The following is a 16,497-nucleotide window of genomic DNA, read 5'->3' as shown; positions in this document are numbered from 1 at the left end:
CTATTCTGTTCATTCCTGATAGAGGTATATAAAATCTACTTTGATTGTGGGTTTGCTATTTTTTCCTATTTTTTTTTAAATCAGTTTTGCTTTATATACTTTGAAGCAATGTTGTTAGGAGCATAAACTTTCATGACTATTATAAAAAAAAGAATGGAAAATGTCTATAAAGCAGATGCCACTCTTTAAGATTCAGAATATATGTTAGCATAATAAAAGTCTAAAACATCATACATAGAAAAAAAGACCTGTTAAACTTGGTCGTACCCAAACCTGTCTGGGCAAGTTTTTGGTTTTTAAGTAGAACACAGAAAAACATAAACCAGAATGGCAATAATGCATTCCATTTTCATTGTTAGCTAGGTCTATCTAGGTAGACAAACACACAAAGAGTAAATATGTGAGTTAGTGTGTGTGTGTGCATATGGCTTCTATCCCCGTTAGTGTAGTAGGATGACAAAGTGCTTAGCTTACCTGTGGATTTTTACAGAGAGCTGGGTAGTAAGAGTGACAACAAGGTATTTTTATATATATAGCTGGATAGCAGGAGTAACAACAAGGTATGCTGGTCATACATCCTCAGCATTTATGGCAAATTATTAATCAAGTCCCACCTGAAACAATTTGTTAAATTGATTTTAATCACTGGGCCTCTCATGTGAAGCTTTGTATAATCAGCATTTCATTTACAAAATTAATTGCCTGATTGATTCTCTGGAGGCAGTTGCTGTCATTACCCTGCTGTCATAACTTCTGAGTAGGGTGTCACAACATGAAATTCTGACTATGAAAAGCACTGCTATTTTAAAAATGGGGGAGGGGAGAAAGGGATAAAGGAGGAAAACCAAAGAAGTCACATTACCCCCTTCAGCCTGGGAGAAACCTGAAAGTGTTTCCTGGTAATTACGCTCTCTACCAATACCTATCTGCTAAATTAACTACTGTACAAATCTAGGGTTTGAGGCATAAAAGATTTTTATACCGGAAAATAACAACTAGAATGTAAAAGCACCAGAGGTAAATTCTAACCTGTGTTACAAAATATGTATCTTGGTATACAAACACTCTGCCTTTCCTACACTTTCTAATTAATAAATAAATAAATAAATAAATAAATAAATAGCTTGACCAGAAATCTTAGCTTACGACAAATATCCATCCATTTTAAGGAAGTCCAAATCACAGAGAAGCGCACACTCACTCAGGCTTCCCGAAACATCGATGTCTATTACTGTTAGATACACACACTTTTTATAGTTTATCGCTCACTATTTACCAGTCTATTGGTAACTGATGGGTCTTCACCTAAAAATCGGTCACCACAATCAATTAATAAAAATTAGACTAAATTTCATATATTAAAAAATAAATTTAAAAAAAATGGATGAATGGATAAACAAATTATGGTGTATTCAGTGAAGGAAACGACCAATAAAACAAAAAGGCAACCTAAAAAAAAAATTAAAATTAAAAAATTAAAAAATTAAAAAAAAATTAGACTAAAAATTACTTTTCATGGATAAGAAAAGGGTAAGATGAGTACAGAACGGGGAGGAAAGAGGGAACTTTTTTAAAGTTATTGAATATCATTAAAAGTAAGATCACATTACCAATATCGTATTTTCAAACTAACCTGCAAAAGCATCAAGCCAGCCAAAGATTCCATTTCTCTTTACCATGAATTTGCCTTTCAGAAAGGACACCCAATTCTGCAAAAGCCCCTAAAATCTTGCCTCCTCCCAGCCCCCAGTTGCATTTCCACCATCTCAACATACCAAAAAGGCAAGGTAGACTGCAAAAAGCCAAGTTGTTTTCAGATACTTTCAAATGTGCAAAACAACTTTCATAGTACAGAGGGGGCTCATTTAAAACAATCCCCGTGCAATGCAACCCAATTCCAAATAAGGCCTCTTTAAAGGGGTCACTTTGAATTTAAAAGAGGCCTCCTCGGGAGACCAGACGTAATTTACCTTCTTTTCGGTACGCTGAATTTTGATTCATAGGTTCAGCCACAAATTTCCTTTAAAAAGAAAGATCACTTCATAAATTTGCTCTGTTATCCTGTGACCAAAGGTGTTTGTTTGCTGGCTTGGTAAAGAGAGCTAACTGGGACATTGTACCCACTCCTCCGCTCCCACGATGCAGGCTAACATAACAAATTCACGGTTAGAGAACAGAAAGGCCAAGTCTCCCCAGCCCAAACACCCGCGGCTCACAAGGGCAAGCCCCCTCCTGGACCTCTCAACTACATTTAACTCCCCTGCAGAGTAAGAGCAATGGTCTCTAATTTTCACTTGGCTCACAGGGATGTGCTAAGTGTTGATAAGGTAATGTCTGCAAAGTGCTTTAAGTTCTGGGGGGTGGAAAAAGGCTTTATAAAAGCCTAATAGATGCTTAGGACCACTTCTTAAGCTACACACGCAATTGTTTCAGCAAAGAGAGTTCACTAATTCAAATGCGTATCAATTTAACACCTTTCATTACAAAAGAACCGAAAAAGGAAGGCACAGAAATCTCTTCTCCAGGTGCAAAGGGAGTGAAGATTTTACAAGAACACTGAATGCCTGCATCACCACCACCTAGGACAGGATTCTACGCTATGGCAGAAACGGCTCAGAGCATCTGGATTCTAAGAGGTGAAAATGGATGAATGCTGTAGAAACAGGAATGGGGGCAGGCATGACGGTGCAGTTGAAAATGTATATTCTGGGTTATAATTTTCTATTTGGGGAAAAGGGGGAAGGAAGTATCATTTTTACAACATACCATGTTAAAAACAGCTTGATAAAATAATATCAATTGTTGAGGTTTTAAAGACAAAATCTAGCTTCTGTCATCTCAAGGGAGGTGAGGAAGTAGGGACTTAGTCTTTTGGGATAATAGATCTGAAAGCTGGGGAAGAGGTATGAAAAAATTTATGTTTATCAAAATGAGGGATGAATTAGAAAAGGTTAAGAAACAAAGATTCAAGGACGTTTGGGTGGCTCAGTCGGTTAAGCGTCTGACTTCGGCTCGGGTCATGATCTCGTGATTTCTGGGTTCGAGCCACCATATCAAGCTCAGTGCTGACAGCTCAGAGCCTGGAGCCTGCTTCGGATTCTGTGTCTCCCTCTCTCTCTGCCCCTTCCCTGCTTGTGTTCTGTCTCTGTCTCTCTCTCTCTCTCTCTCTAAAAAATAAATATCTAAAAAATTTTTTTAATTTTTAAAAATATTTTTAATAATAAACTGAACAAATATCAAGGTGCAAAGCACCATGAAAGATGCTAAATGTAGAAGATGGCCCTTGATTTTAAGGAATGTACACTATAACAGAGAAAATAAGAGATGTATGTAAATAATACTAGGTATAAATAAGCTTGTACACACCACAGGACAGAGAAAATAAAGTCCCATGAGTGCTCAGCTAAGGGTGGGTAATAACTTCTAGCTGCAAGAAACGCAAGGATTAATGAGTAATTTATGTCATTTAAGGGGTAAACTAAGAGATGAAGAAGATATACAGAAATATCAAGACACAAATATAATAACAGCCACCATTTAATGAGTGCCTACTGCGAGCCAAGCCCTATGCTAGGTGCTTTACAAATGGCATGAGACGAATTCTAACAAAAATGCTGCAAAGTACTTAATATTACACACCACTATTTTTAGTTGAAGGAAATCATCTCCTAGGTTTAGGGAACCTGCCCAAAGTCACACTACAACAGAATGGAATCAGGATTTCCCCAAGTCTGGCTGGTGCTCTTTGGAGAAGTCTCTAACAGCCATTAGGCCCTGCTCCAAGCCACTCCAATTAATAACCCGTGATATGGGGGTGCCTGCGTGGCTCAGTCAGTTAAGCGACTGACTTCGGCTCAGGTCGTGATCTCACGGTTCATGAATTTGAGCCCCATGTTGGGCTCTGTGCTGGCAGCTCAGTGCCTGGAGCCTGCTTCAGATTCTGTGTCTCCTTCTCTGTATGCCCCTCCCACGGTCATTCTCTCTCTCTCCCTCTCTCTCTCTCTCTCTCAAAAATAAACATACATTAAAAGAATAATAATAACCCACGATATGGAGGGTGCCTGGGTGGCTCAGTCGGTTAAGAGTCCGATTTTTGATTTTGGCTCAGGTCATGATCTCACGGTTCATGAGTTCAAGCCCCACATCAGGCTCTGTGCTGGCAGTAAGGAGCCTTCTTGGTGTTCTCTCTCTTTCTCCCTCTCTCTCTGCTCCTCCCCTGCTCATGCTATCTCTGTCTCTCTGAAAATAAATAAACTTAAAAAAATTAAAAGTAAATAAATAACCAGTGATATGAACAAACCTGAACTGTGTCCCCCGAAAATCTGTATGTTGAAGCCCTAATCCCCAGCGTGAGTGTATTTGGAGACAGGGCCCATACGCAGGTAATAAAGGTTAAATGAGGTCATAGGGTAAGGGCCTTCATCTCACAGGACTGGTGTCCTTATAATAAGATGAGTAACCAGGGCATTCGCATTCTTCCCCCCACCCCCACCCCCCCCCCCCCCCCGCCAACACACACGCAAAGAAGAGGTCATGTGAGCACACAGCAAGGTGTGCAAGCCAAGGGAAGAGACCTCAGAATGAAACCTACCTTGCTGGAACCCTGTCGGAACTCCAGAATTGCAAGAAATACATTTCTGCTGTTAAAGCCACCCCAGTCTACGGTATTTTATTACAACATCCTGAGCAGACTGAGATGCACCACTTTTATTTTTACTGATTTATAACATGCAGCCTGAGTTCTAAGAGGGATCCCCGGAGTCCTGCCTCCTGGTATCCACACCTTTGTGCAATCCCCTCACGCGTCTGGGCAAGAACAGTGACTTGCACCCGACCCAGAAAACATAGCAAAGGTGAGGGGATTTTACAAATGTAATTGAGATTCCGAGTCAGTTGACTTTGAGTTCATGAAAACAGAATATCCCAGATGGGCCTGACATAATTATGTGGGCTCTTGAGTCCAGCCTCTCTAGAAGTTAGAGACTCCCAACAGCAGAGACTCTCTCTCTGTTGGTGGCACTGAAGAAGCAAGCCGCTATGAAGCTACAGCCACACAGAAGTGAATTCTGCCAACAGTCTGAGGGCACCTTCTCCGATCAAGCCTCCAGCTGAGAATGCAGCCTGCTGATTCCTTAGTCACAGCCTCCTGATGCCCTGAACAGAAAGCATCCAGCAAGTGAGGTGTGGACTCCTGACCCACAGAAACTCTTGAGATAATGTGTGTGGTTTATAAGTCACTCAAGTTGTTATGCAGCAAAAGCAAACAAACAAAAACTATTTCACAGCTTAGGAAAAATACTTCCCACATGGCTCCTCCTCACGCCCACAGGAGCCGCTACGGCTCAAAAACACTGGTGTTGGTGCTCTGCTATCTTCCCTGACAGGAAACCTTACAACGTACGGTCCCAGAAGTTACTGGGAGCTCTTATTTTTCCCACTTCTGACCAAAGTCCTACTTATCCTTCATTGTTTTTAAAAAAGTATTTGTTTATTTTTAAGAGAGAGAGACATAGAGCACGAGTGGGGGAAGGGCAGAAAGAGGGGGAGACACAGAATCCGAAGCAGGCTCCAGGCTCCGAGCCATCAGCACAGAGCCCGATGCGGGGCTCAAACTCACGAACCGTGAGATCATGACCCGAGCCAAAGTCGGATGTTTAACCAACTAAGCCACCTAGGCGCCCCTAATCCTTCAAGGATCACCTTCCCTGTCAAGTTGGTCTTGAAAAGCCCAGGCAGAATAAAACCCGTCTCTTCTGTGGCCTCGGAGACCTTTGAAGAAAACTCTTATTATATTATTTAGGCAGTCTGGTAGCAATTTTCTGTTTGTCTCCTCAAAGGCAAAGGCCAAGTTAAATGGCAAGATAGTTCACACAGATAAAGGAAAACACCCCTCGCGTCACTGCACACACAGAACAGGAGTAGGAGTCCCAATTGTAGTCCACCAGCCAGAGGACCTGAAATGAGGCGACTTCTCGACTTCCCTAGGCCTCGATTCCCTCCCCGTAAGACGGTATACTGCTTGCTAGCGGGCAAGCATCTTCTGCACAATACATGTGCCCTGAATAAATACGGCAGTGAACGTCAGCTCATAAGGCCAACCTAAAGTTGGGCTCAAAAAAAAGGAAAAAAGTTACTAGTAATGGTGCCAATATAAGAAAACGTGTACAAAATTGTGAAGTGAAATCGGTGACTAAAACTCATGGCCACTGTTTAATAGCACATGTACGCTCACGTGGGATAAAAGTGATTTACAATGAAAGCTGTTGACTTCCCAGGGCCTCTGCCTCACACGTGAAGGGCAGCCAGAGGCCTGGGAGATGGGGCCAGGGTCACGCGGGGTCCTCGGCACGCTCCTGAGTCCCACTCCTCAGCTGCCAGCCACACGGGGCTCCCAGAAGACCACTTAAGCCCCCAAGTGTGGGGCTGCGTCTCGTCGTCTTTTTCATGCCACCCGACCACATGCCCATTGCCAAACAGCTGGCCTTGCCCGGCGAGCCGAACCTCAGTTGAGAGACCACGTCCCCAGCTGCAGCCAGCTCTCCTCCGGTTGGCTTCGGCCCAAGCGCTGGGAAAGGGCTGTTTTCTAATCACTGGTGAATGAGCCAGTGAACTTCAGGGAGAAGGGAGTTTCCTTCCCCATTTTTTTTTAGTGAGAAAAGCAAATTTGTAAATGCTCTTCGCAATGGTGGCGCAGAAGCCTCAGATTTGTTCACACTTATCTAGAGGCTACATCTAACCTAGTAATTCTGTATAATGCAATTGATTCGCTAGTATCATTTTACAATTCTGATTAGGTTTCTCTAAAATCCTGTTTATTAAATTGCTTCCTTTAAGCATGCATAGTTACTAATTTGTTTCCAACTAAATCAGGTAGCGTATGAAAAGATTATACTGCAACAGTGCAAGGGCACTCCAGGCATTACGTTTCATCTAGATTTCAAAATTAAAACTATAACGTTTCCTTTGAAAAAGAGAGGCAGCCGAATTTACACAGTTTTTTTCTGGATCGCTAAAATGTCAATACCCCACCATAACACCCTGGGTGTAAAACAACCACGTCCTTCGCGAAGCACATAAAGCAAAGAAAGACCAGAGGCTCACAGTGGGTCTCATGTGCTCATTTCTTTACATCAGGAGGTCACGCATAGCATGACACTGTTCAGTCCTGAGCCAAAACACACTGAGCCTTTAAGGGGCAAACTTGATACGCAGAATAAGAGGTGTAAAGGAGGCCAAAAATAAGACAGTTAACGCTTTACTAGATTAGGTTACTGGTGTTTTACTTTTAATAGAGTAACAGCATATCACTTGAATAAATCAGACACAATCAATAAAAATCTCCAGAAAGTAATATTTCAGAGATTTGCTCAGCCATGTGACTCTGATTAATTTTAGAGTCACACAGATGAAACAGAACTCCTATGTACAACTGAGAGATTTCTCCCCAAAGTCGATGAAACAAAAATCCTTAACCCCTTTTTTTTTCAAAACATTTTTTTGAAGTTTATTTATTTATTTTGAGGGGGGGGGGGAGAGAGCACTCAAGCAGGGGAGGGGCAGAGAGAGAGGGAGAGAGAGAATCCCAAGCACTGACTGTGCAGAGCCTAATGGGGGGACGGGGGGCTCCAACTCACTCACCACGAGATCATCACCTGGGTCGAAGTCAGAGGCTTAACCAACTGAGCCACCCAGGCACCGACTTAACTGTTTTTAATCAAAGATTTTTGTGTCTCTAAATGTGTGGGTTTTTTTTAAGTTTCTTTCCTTTCATCAAACAAAAACAGGAGCAAAAGAGGGCAGGATAATCATTTATATTTTAAAACCAGATCAGCAAATAAAGAATTTGTCCAACTAATGAATAAAGCCTTCTTACAAACAATACAGATGTTTTTATTGTCAATTTCCATATTTGCAGAGATTAGAAAAAGTTGTTTATGAAGACTTCATGTACTTAAAGCAGTTGTTTTTTTTTTTTTTTTTAATTTTCGGCTGAACTGAAAAAGAAACACAAGTATAAAAGAGAATGAAAGGGAAAAAGGCAATGACTCTAAGAAAATCTGCACCATGGGGACTATAAGAGAACTACAATGATTGACTTCAGCACCAGGGCCATTCTGGTTCAAGGTCAATTTTGGCTAGAGTCCACACTCACAAGACCACCACATGACAGACTGCCAAAAGATACGATGAAGGTTCCATTTTTCTCAGAGATTTTAATTACAAAGTTATGGCTGCCCTCTGACAAGGATATCTATTTAGTAATATACCTAAAAAGGAATGAGAATTCTGAAGTATTTAATTTTTTTTTTATTCTTTATTTATTTTTGAGAGAGAGAGAGAGAGACAGACTGTGAGAGATAGAGAGCGAGACACAGAATCAGAAGCAAGCTCCAGGCTCCGAGCTGTCAGCACAGAGCCCGACGCGGGGCTCAAACCCACGAACCGCGAGATCGTGACCTGAGCCGAAGTCGGATGCTTAACCGACTGAGCCACCCAGGTGCCCCAGAGAATTTTGAAGTATTTAAAGATCTACATTATCCCACTGCATGTTGTCCTTTCTGTTCTCTTCATTCTTATTTCTGACGCTAACTACATACAATGGAAATAACTTAAGGAAAAAAATCCAGCAGATGCCTTCCAAATAAGAAATGCTCTCATCTTCTCTCAGTTACTTCTGAAATTTCAATTACTGAATTCAATTACTTTGAAATGTCTCCCTCTGCTTCAGCTTTGGGATACAACAGGGTTAAAGCTTCGAAGGTAACACATCTTGGCAAAGAGGCAGCCTTTTTATATCACACTCCTTTTAAGAAACTTTATGAACAGCACACAGGTAAACAAGGACACAAAAGGCATAGGACTGCATCTGCTGGGGTCAGAAAAAGGGGTGATGCAGAGCTCATGATCCTTCCAGGCAAACTCTCTTGGCCAACTGCCTCAGAAGACAATGACATTCCAAAAACGATTCAGCAGAGCACCGCAGAAATGACAATGCGAGGTTTTTTCAATTGTTCAGTGACTCCTTAGACAATAATAAGAGAATGTCTCTGCCACCACATACACAAAATTACCCCAAGTTAAAAAGCAGGACCAATGGGGTATGTCCAAAAGAGGCTTCAGTGGGGTAAAAGGGCCAATTGAATGTATGTAATATGATCTTATACATGGATTATTTACGTTTATGTAGTTTTATGTGTTCATATCCAGTGTATTTTTTTTAATTTTTTTGCTTATTTTTGAGAGAGAGAGAGTGTGTGAGCAGGAGAGAGGCAGAGAGAGAGGGAGACAGAATCCGAAGCAGGCTCCAGGTTCTGAGCTGTCAGCATAGAGCCCGACGCAGGGCTCGAACTCACAGACCACGAGACCATGACCTGAGCCAAAGTTGGATGCTTAACCGACTAAGCCACCCAGGCGCGCCATATGCACAATTTTTTTTTTCACGTTTATTTATTTTGGGGACAGAGAGAGACAGAGCACGAACAGGGGAGGGGCAGAGAGAGAGGGAGACACAGAATCGGAAGCAGGCTCCAGGCTCTGAGCCATCAGCCCAGAGCCCGACGCAGGGCTCGAACTCACAGACCACGAGATCATGACCTGAGCCGAAGTTGGACGCTTAACCGACTAAGCCACCCAGACGCGCCATACGCACTATTTTTAAAGGAAAAGTAGGTTATGGGGCGCCTGGGTGGCTCAGTCGGTTGAGCGTCCATCTTTCGCTCGGGTCATGATCTCACAGTTCGTGAGTTCGAGCCCAACGTCGGGCTCTGTGCTGACAGCTCAAAGCCTAGAGCCTGCTTTGGATTCAGTGTCTGCCTCTCTCTCTGACCGTCCCCCGTTCATGCTCTGTCTCTGTCTCAAAAATAAATAAATGTTAAAAAAAAAAGTTAAAAAATAAATAAATAAAGGAAAAGTAGGTTAGAAAAAATACATTTAACATAAGAGTATATACTTTCGGGAAGTGGAAGCAGTAAAAGAAATTTAAATATTCAATATACATGTTTTGGCCAGTGTGTGCATTTTTTTTATAGAACATATTCATGTACTACACTTCTGTAATTTAAAAAAATTTTTTTCAGAATAAAACTCAAAACTGGGGGGGGAGGGGAATAAGGAAATTAAATAGAGTGCCCGGAACATGAAAAAACACAATGAAATCATAGCCAGAAACAGTTCAAACAAGACAGACTACTGACCAGAGAATCAGAGGCCTGCTTTCATGCACGCATGCTCTTGCTAATGGGGTTGCCAACCTTGGGTGATCCATTCACTCCCAAGGGATGAGGACCCCAGTCTCGTTTAAAAGGCCGAAATCCGGGGCGCCTGGGTGGCGCAGTCGGTTAAGCGTCCGACTTCAGCCAGGTCACGATCTCGCGGTCCGCGAGTTCGAGCCCCGCGTCAGGCTCTGGGCTGACGGCTCGGAGCCTGGAGCCTGTTTCCGATTCTGTGTCTCCCTCTCTCTCTGCCCCTCCCCCGTTCATGCTCTGTCTCTCTCTGTCCCAAAAATAAATAAAAAACGTTGAAAAAAAAATTTAAAAAAAAAATAAAATAAAATAAAAGGCCGAAATCCTCCCAGCTCCGTGCTGGCTAAGGGCTGCTGCTTGACCAAGAACCCAGAGGACAGAGCTGTGTAAATAAAGACGGCCAACGGGGGGGGGGACGGTGGACGATGTGGATAGAACCTGGAACGAAAAAGGTCCGCGCCGCCCGTACCAAGATCTACACCGGAGGGAGGCCCGCTACGGCCTACAGGCCAAATCCAGTCCACCCCCTGTTTCTGGAGGACCAGTGTGCTAAGAATGCTCTTTACATTTTTAAACAGCCGAGGGCAAAAATCAAAAGAAGAAGGTATTTCACAACATACAAAAATTACATGAAATTCAAATGTTGACATCCGTGGTGTTCTGGGCACACACCGCCTCCCCCTTTCTTCACACACCACCCATGGCTCCTATCATGCCACACCAGCAGCGTCCAGATCCTGAAACTAAGACAATGGCCATGAAGCATAAAACACTGACTACCTGGCCCTTCATAGGAAAACTCTGCCCATCCCTGACCTAAATGCTTAAATTAAAATGTCTGTAAGTTGAAGAATTACCGTAACACACCGGAGAGACGGTGTGCAGTGCAAACTCTCAGACCTGGAGAACAAAACCCAGTTTGGTTTCAGGCTGCACCCTTCACCGAGGAACCATGCTTCAGCTTCTGCAGGTACAAAACCAGACCTCGCAAGATGGAGACAACCAGGTACGAAAGGCACTTCGGAAATTATGAAATGATCTGCAAAGTTATTATGACTAAGTAAAATCAAAGGATCCACATTTAAACTCTGGTTGCAAAAAAGCCTGTGAAATGTATTTTTCTGTAAAACGTGCTCTTAGAAGAACAGAGAGCAGGGACACCCACAAGCCAGCGCAGATGACATTATGTAAGTCAAAGCCAGAACCCGTTCTTCAACTGGCTGACTGACACATTAAGGCACAGGGTCCCAACTTCAGAAACTAAAAGCACTTTTTGAAAACAATATGCCCTTTTTTTTTTTTTTTTTTTTTGCATGCTTTCAAGGTCTGTTTAGCTGCACTGTACGTAAGTTTAACATTTATTGAAGACCTAGGCGGTATATCTTCATGACAGTCCACTTAATCCCCATTCTACTGGTAAAGGACGTAGAAACTCAGCAAGGTTTGTGGTTAAGATATTCGGGCCCAGCATTAAACCTAGTTTAGAGAACGTGACAGAGGCAAAGTGACCACAATATAAATTAGAAATGAGCCTTCTCACTGGAAAACAAGCACATCACAAGGTCTCAAAGTTTGTACGTAACTCTTCCTATTTTTTTCTTCCATCCACATGCGGAAAAGGAAGAAAATAAAAGCGAAGTTGGTCTCTGAATGAAAAAAACATTTTTTTCTAGTAGGAGCTCTAAGAGCAGAGTATTCCTCTAGGCAAACCAACACCTAACTGTGTTTGACTAAAGTGGAAACCTTGTCTCCTCAATAACGGTAATGGTAATAGAGCAGTCAACACTTAGAAAACACTTTCTGTGGGCTTTACATGTACTCTCTCATTTAATCCCCAAAACAACCTGGCGCTTCGTTACTTTAATTATCGCCACCTCACAAATAGTAAGTGGCAGAGGTGGGGATTCAAACGGACTAGCTTACTCACTGGATTATTCTGTCTACTCTTTCCCTCACTTAGCATACTGCCCAGCAAGAGGCAGGTGAAAGTTAAGTGTTTATGCTAAATTTGCCTTACAATTCAAATCCAAGGAGCCAAGACCAGACTCCAGAATAAGCATCTAGACTCAGGGTAAGCTGCGGGAGGTTTCTTCCAGCCTAAGTAATATAAGCAAACAAATACATACTTATGATCAGCAAGTATTAGTGAAGCGGGCAAAGGTCAGTGAGGAAAGGACAGAACTTTAGCGAGATGTTTGCATTTGTTAAACTCCTGCTCTAATTTCGTGTCTCTTTACAAACACCGGCAATTAGTAATCCTGCCTCATCTTTAAAATTTACAGTTTTAGGAAGAGAAAAAAACAGGGACATGAAGGCCAAATTTTTGAAACATACTGGCAAAAGGTAATGAAGACACGCAAGAAAAAATGTGTCTGAATGGCCCACGAAGGGCAGGATGTGGAGGCTGAAGCTTAAACTGATCCGCTGTATGTGAGCAGCTGAGGAGGGACAGAAAGAACTGGATCAAGAAAAAGAAGAGGAATAAAAAGACAAAAGGAAGCAAAAACTACACCATGAAAACAAAAGGAGAATTCATTTGAAGGGGGGGTGGGGCGGGGAATCATGAAGAAATGCAAAAACAAAAGCAAAGTCTAGGTAAGTCTGAGTCAGAGATGCACACAGAGGAATGAAGATAACAGATGCTGGAAGACAGACACAGGACAGATGGCTCTAAGATCAGAGCCAATCGAAAGAAGGGGAAAGGAAAATACTTAGGTTCCCTCTTAAAAAGGCAAGTGGCATCTACTACAATCTTTGCAAGACCCATTACCTCTCTCTATGTGAAAACTCACAGGAAATATACATGCATTTCTATTGCATAAATTTACAAATGTAGTCTGCATTCCATAAATAAAATGCTGGCTCTTAAATCTTCATTGAAAGGCTTAAATAAATGTACAAAAACCTCACACACACACACACACACACACACACACAACCTCAATCATCTCCGCATACTGGAGTCAGTCCAATAAAATACATGGTTGCTTGGAAGCTGTATAATCAATTTATTGTACCACGTGCATACACCTATCACTACAGTAGTAAGTAAAATAAGGATGAAAGAAGTGGTCCTATTCACGTATATACCCATTGGAAGTAACAAGGAGAAAGAAAGATGCAAAGGTACTACCCGCTGTATTAGTGGGACAGGATGATGCTTCTGTTTTCCATACTTGCCCTTGTATTAAATACGTACACACACATATACAGGAGACACATACTCATAAACACACATACTCATGTATTCATATACCCCTTTGCTTATAAGATGCTAAAAATACTCACAAATGTAAAAAATAACTTCTACTTAGCCACAGAAAACCAAGGCCCATGCATCATCCTTCTCTTTATTTATTCAATACTTCTCCCCTCACACTCTCTACGGAACATCTTTTTTGCCCATTCTATGATCTATGCTTGAAATTAAAAGCCCCAGTGGGCTGGGAGAGCTATAACCTTCTATTTGCTGTATCTTAAATGCTAAGGACCTAAAGAGAAGCCTCAAAATGAAAGTGAAGGAGGAGTCGCCCAAAATATAAAGTGCCACCTCGTACATCTCTAGCTGGTCCTTCAATTAACATTTGCTATTTCAGAAGTAAAAAGCCCATGATTTAAACACTTCATTATCTTTCAGTTCAAGCCATTATCATTCAAACAACTAAACCCTGAAATCCTAAATCCTAAAAAGGTTATTACTCTGAGTAGAACGATGCACAGCAAATGAACAGAGAAGTGTGTGGGCATAAAGAACCACTGACATACTTTACACATAATCAAGCTTCCAGAAACACTAAAAATTTATTTTTGCTTCATCTAATGATGATGTGCAGTAAGATGTTTGCAAACAGGAAGTTTATTTCTCCTAATCCATTGCCTATAGTACTTCTTAATTATTCCTCATAGCGACACTATAATCTAACACTTTCAGAAGGGCTGCGATTTTTCTGACATGGATTTAGGTCCTCCGGTGAAGACAAGCTGTGAAAAATCGGGTAGGAGAAAAGGAGAAAGGTGCCGTTTACACATTTATCTGCTCGGCTCACACCTTCGGTAGAACATCACCAGCCAGTTAAACATTCAGTGCTGCAATAATTTTGTCTCCATCCTTTTGACAATTTCTTTCACGCCTCATTTGCTGGGAAGAGTTAAAACATTTTAGTCAACCTTCAGAAAGCAGTTCGATTTTTTTCCAGGCAAAATGCATAACCTATTCCAGCTACCAAGCCACTGGTTAAAGTTCAAACTGTGGCACAGACAGCAATCCAGGACTTGCCTTCAAACGTTTCAGAAGGACAAACAAAAACAAAAACAAAAACAAAAACAAAAACAAAAAAGCCCCCACTACCCAGTCTGGCGATCGTTTCCGGTGGACATAAAAGCAAGGAAGACAGCCTTCCACATGCTCAGTTCCCGCCTACGAAAACCAGCCGGCCACACGGCTGCCCGCTCTGCTCCTACAATCCTCAGGTGACGACGGCAGAAGAGCCTGGACAGAACACTCCAAGACGGAGAAAGAAATCCTTTCTCGCGACAGGCCGTTACTGGCTTTGGCCGTGCATTTTTCACTTGGGATCGGTACGGCACACCTCTGTACTGCGGCCACTGCGGCCACCGCGGACTACTTTCCAGATCGAGGCCGTGTCCTGCGTACGGCCACCCGAACTCGCGAGCAGCTCCCGCCGTGCGCTCGCCGAGGGCAGCGCCCAGTAATCCTATGTTTCGGTCGTGCTAAAAACCACACGATGCGCCCAGTGCCGAGAGCAGCACTGCCCACTAACGCTTTCCGCAGCCGTGGAACGTTCCATCTGGGCCGCATGTGTGCTTTCGGGCACTTAACATGTGGCCAGGACACGGCCCGAGCGCATCTTTCATTTTATCTAACTGTAATTCATCTTAACTAGCCACATGTGGCGAACGGCTACCGCACTGGCTAGAGCGGGGGCAGAGGGCCATTTAACGCTAAAAAAGCTTTCTGCTGGGAAAACATTCTTCGGTCACGTTATGTATCAGGATGCTGAGTTTCCCCTTTAGGAAAGTGGAACAGTAATAAAAAGTAAACCGAAAGTACTAAAAAGATCCCCTTCACGTTCCCGTCGAAACAGAAATGCATCTCCTTCAAACCGGCTTCCTAACAGGTGGGGCAGAAGGGACACGTGTAACAGAGACGTGCGTCCTGAGGAGAAGGGGCGTCCCGGTGCTCGCCTTAGGGCCACATCTCCTAGGACAGACAGGAGAAGGAAAGGACGCTTCCTCCCGCTCCCCTGAGGCTGACGGGTGTACACACACCGTGTGGCTTCTTGGAAGATTCTATCTTCCGTGTCTAACCAAATGACAACCCGGCCACGGGAAGGGGATATCTTTCTTCAGCAACTTTTCCAATGTCCTCACAGAATAGCAAATGATGCGAATGGAAGCAAGCAAGAAAAAAACAAAACACAACATGATTACAATGACAGCTTCCACAAAGGAAATGCAGACCACTCATCTAACTCCGCTCACACCGGGCACTGTTGAGAGGAAATACAGCGTAATATCTGAGAAGGCAGGGGCGTCAGAACGCCTGGGTGCACACAGAGTCTATGCCACTTCCTAGCTATGTCACTCAGGCTTATCGAGGCTGTGCCTTCATTCACTCATCTGTAAAATGGGTATAATCGCAGTACCTACTTCATAGGTAAGGTTATACGGTTCTTAGCTCTGCTTGACACCTAGTAACTGTTCGATAAATTATTCAAAACTTCTCATTACTAAAAACTTAGTATTTCAGTACAGTGGAAAAACAGGTGATTTTCCTTCGAGGTACATGTAGCGAGTTGTCATTAAAGAATGGTTTCATGACACAGGAAAAAATGTTCCACATCCCTCATCATCAGGGAAATACAAATCAAAACCACAGTGAGATACCACCTCACACCTGTCAGAATGGCTAAAATGAACAACTCGGGCGACAACAGATTTTGGCAAGGAAGCGGAGAAAGAGGAACCCTTTTGCGCTGTTGGTGGGAATGCAAACTGGTGCAGTCACTCTGGAAAACAGTATGGAGGTTCCTTAAAAAATTACAAAGAGAACTACCCTGTGGCCCAGCAATTGCACTACCAGGTATTTATCCAAAGGATACAGAAGCGCTGATTCAAAGGGGCACATGCACCCCAATGTTTACAGAAGTGCTACCGACAATAGCCAAAGTATGGAAAGAGCCCAAGTGTCCATCGACAGATAAATGGACACACACACACACACACACACACACAC

General features: G+C 42.8%; 1 protein-coding gene across 16 annotated transcripts in view; it reads right to left on the bottom strand.

Moving 5' to 3' along the window:
- Nucleotides 1-16,497, bottom strand: part of ARID1B (AT-rich interaction domain 1B) — a 449,099-nt gene that overhangs the window by 412,237 nt on the left and 20,365 nt on the right. The gene's annotated exons all lie outside the window — the stretch shown is intronic.

Source organism: Panthera onca, chromosome B2 (genome assembly GCF_046562875.1).
Source record: "Panthera onca isolate mPanOnc1 chromosome B2, mPanOnc1 haplotype 2, whole genome shotgun sequence".
In the NCBI taxonomy this organism is placed as follows: Eukaryota; Metazoa; Chordata; class Mammalia; order Carnivora; family Felidae; genus Panthera; species Panthera onca.
Note: the sequence above shows the minus strand (reverse complement) of the source record. Positions and strands in the feature narration are given on the sequence as shown.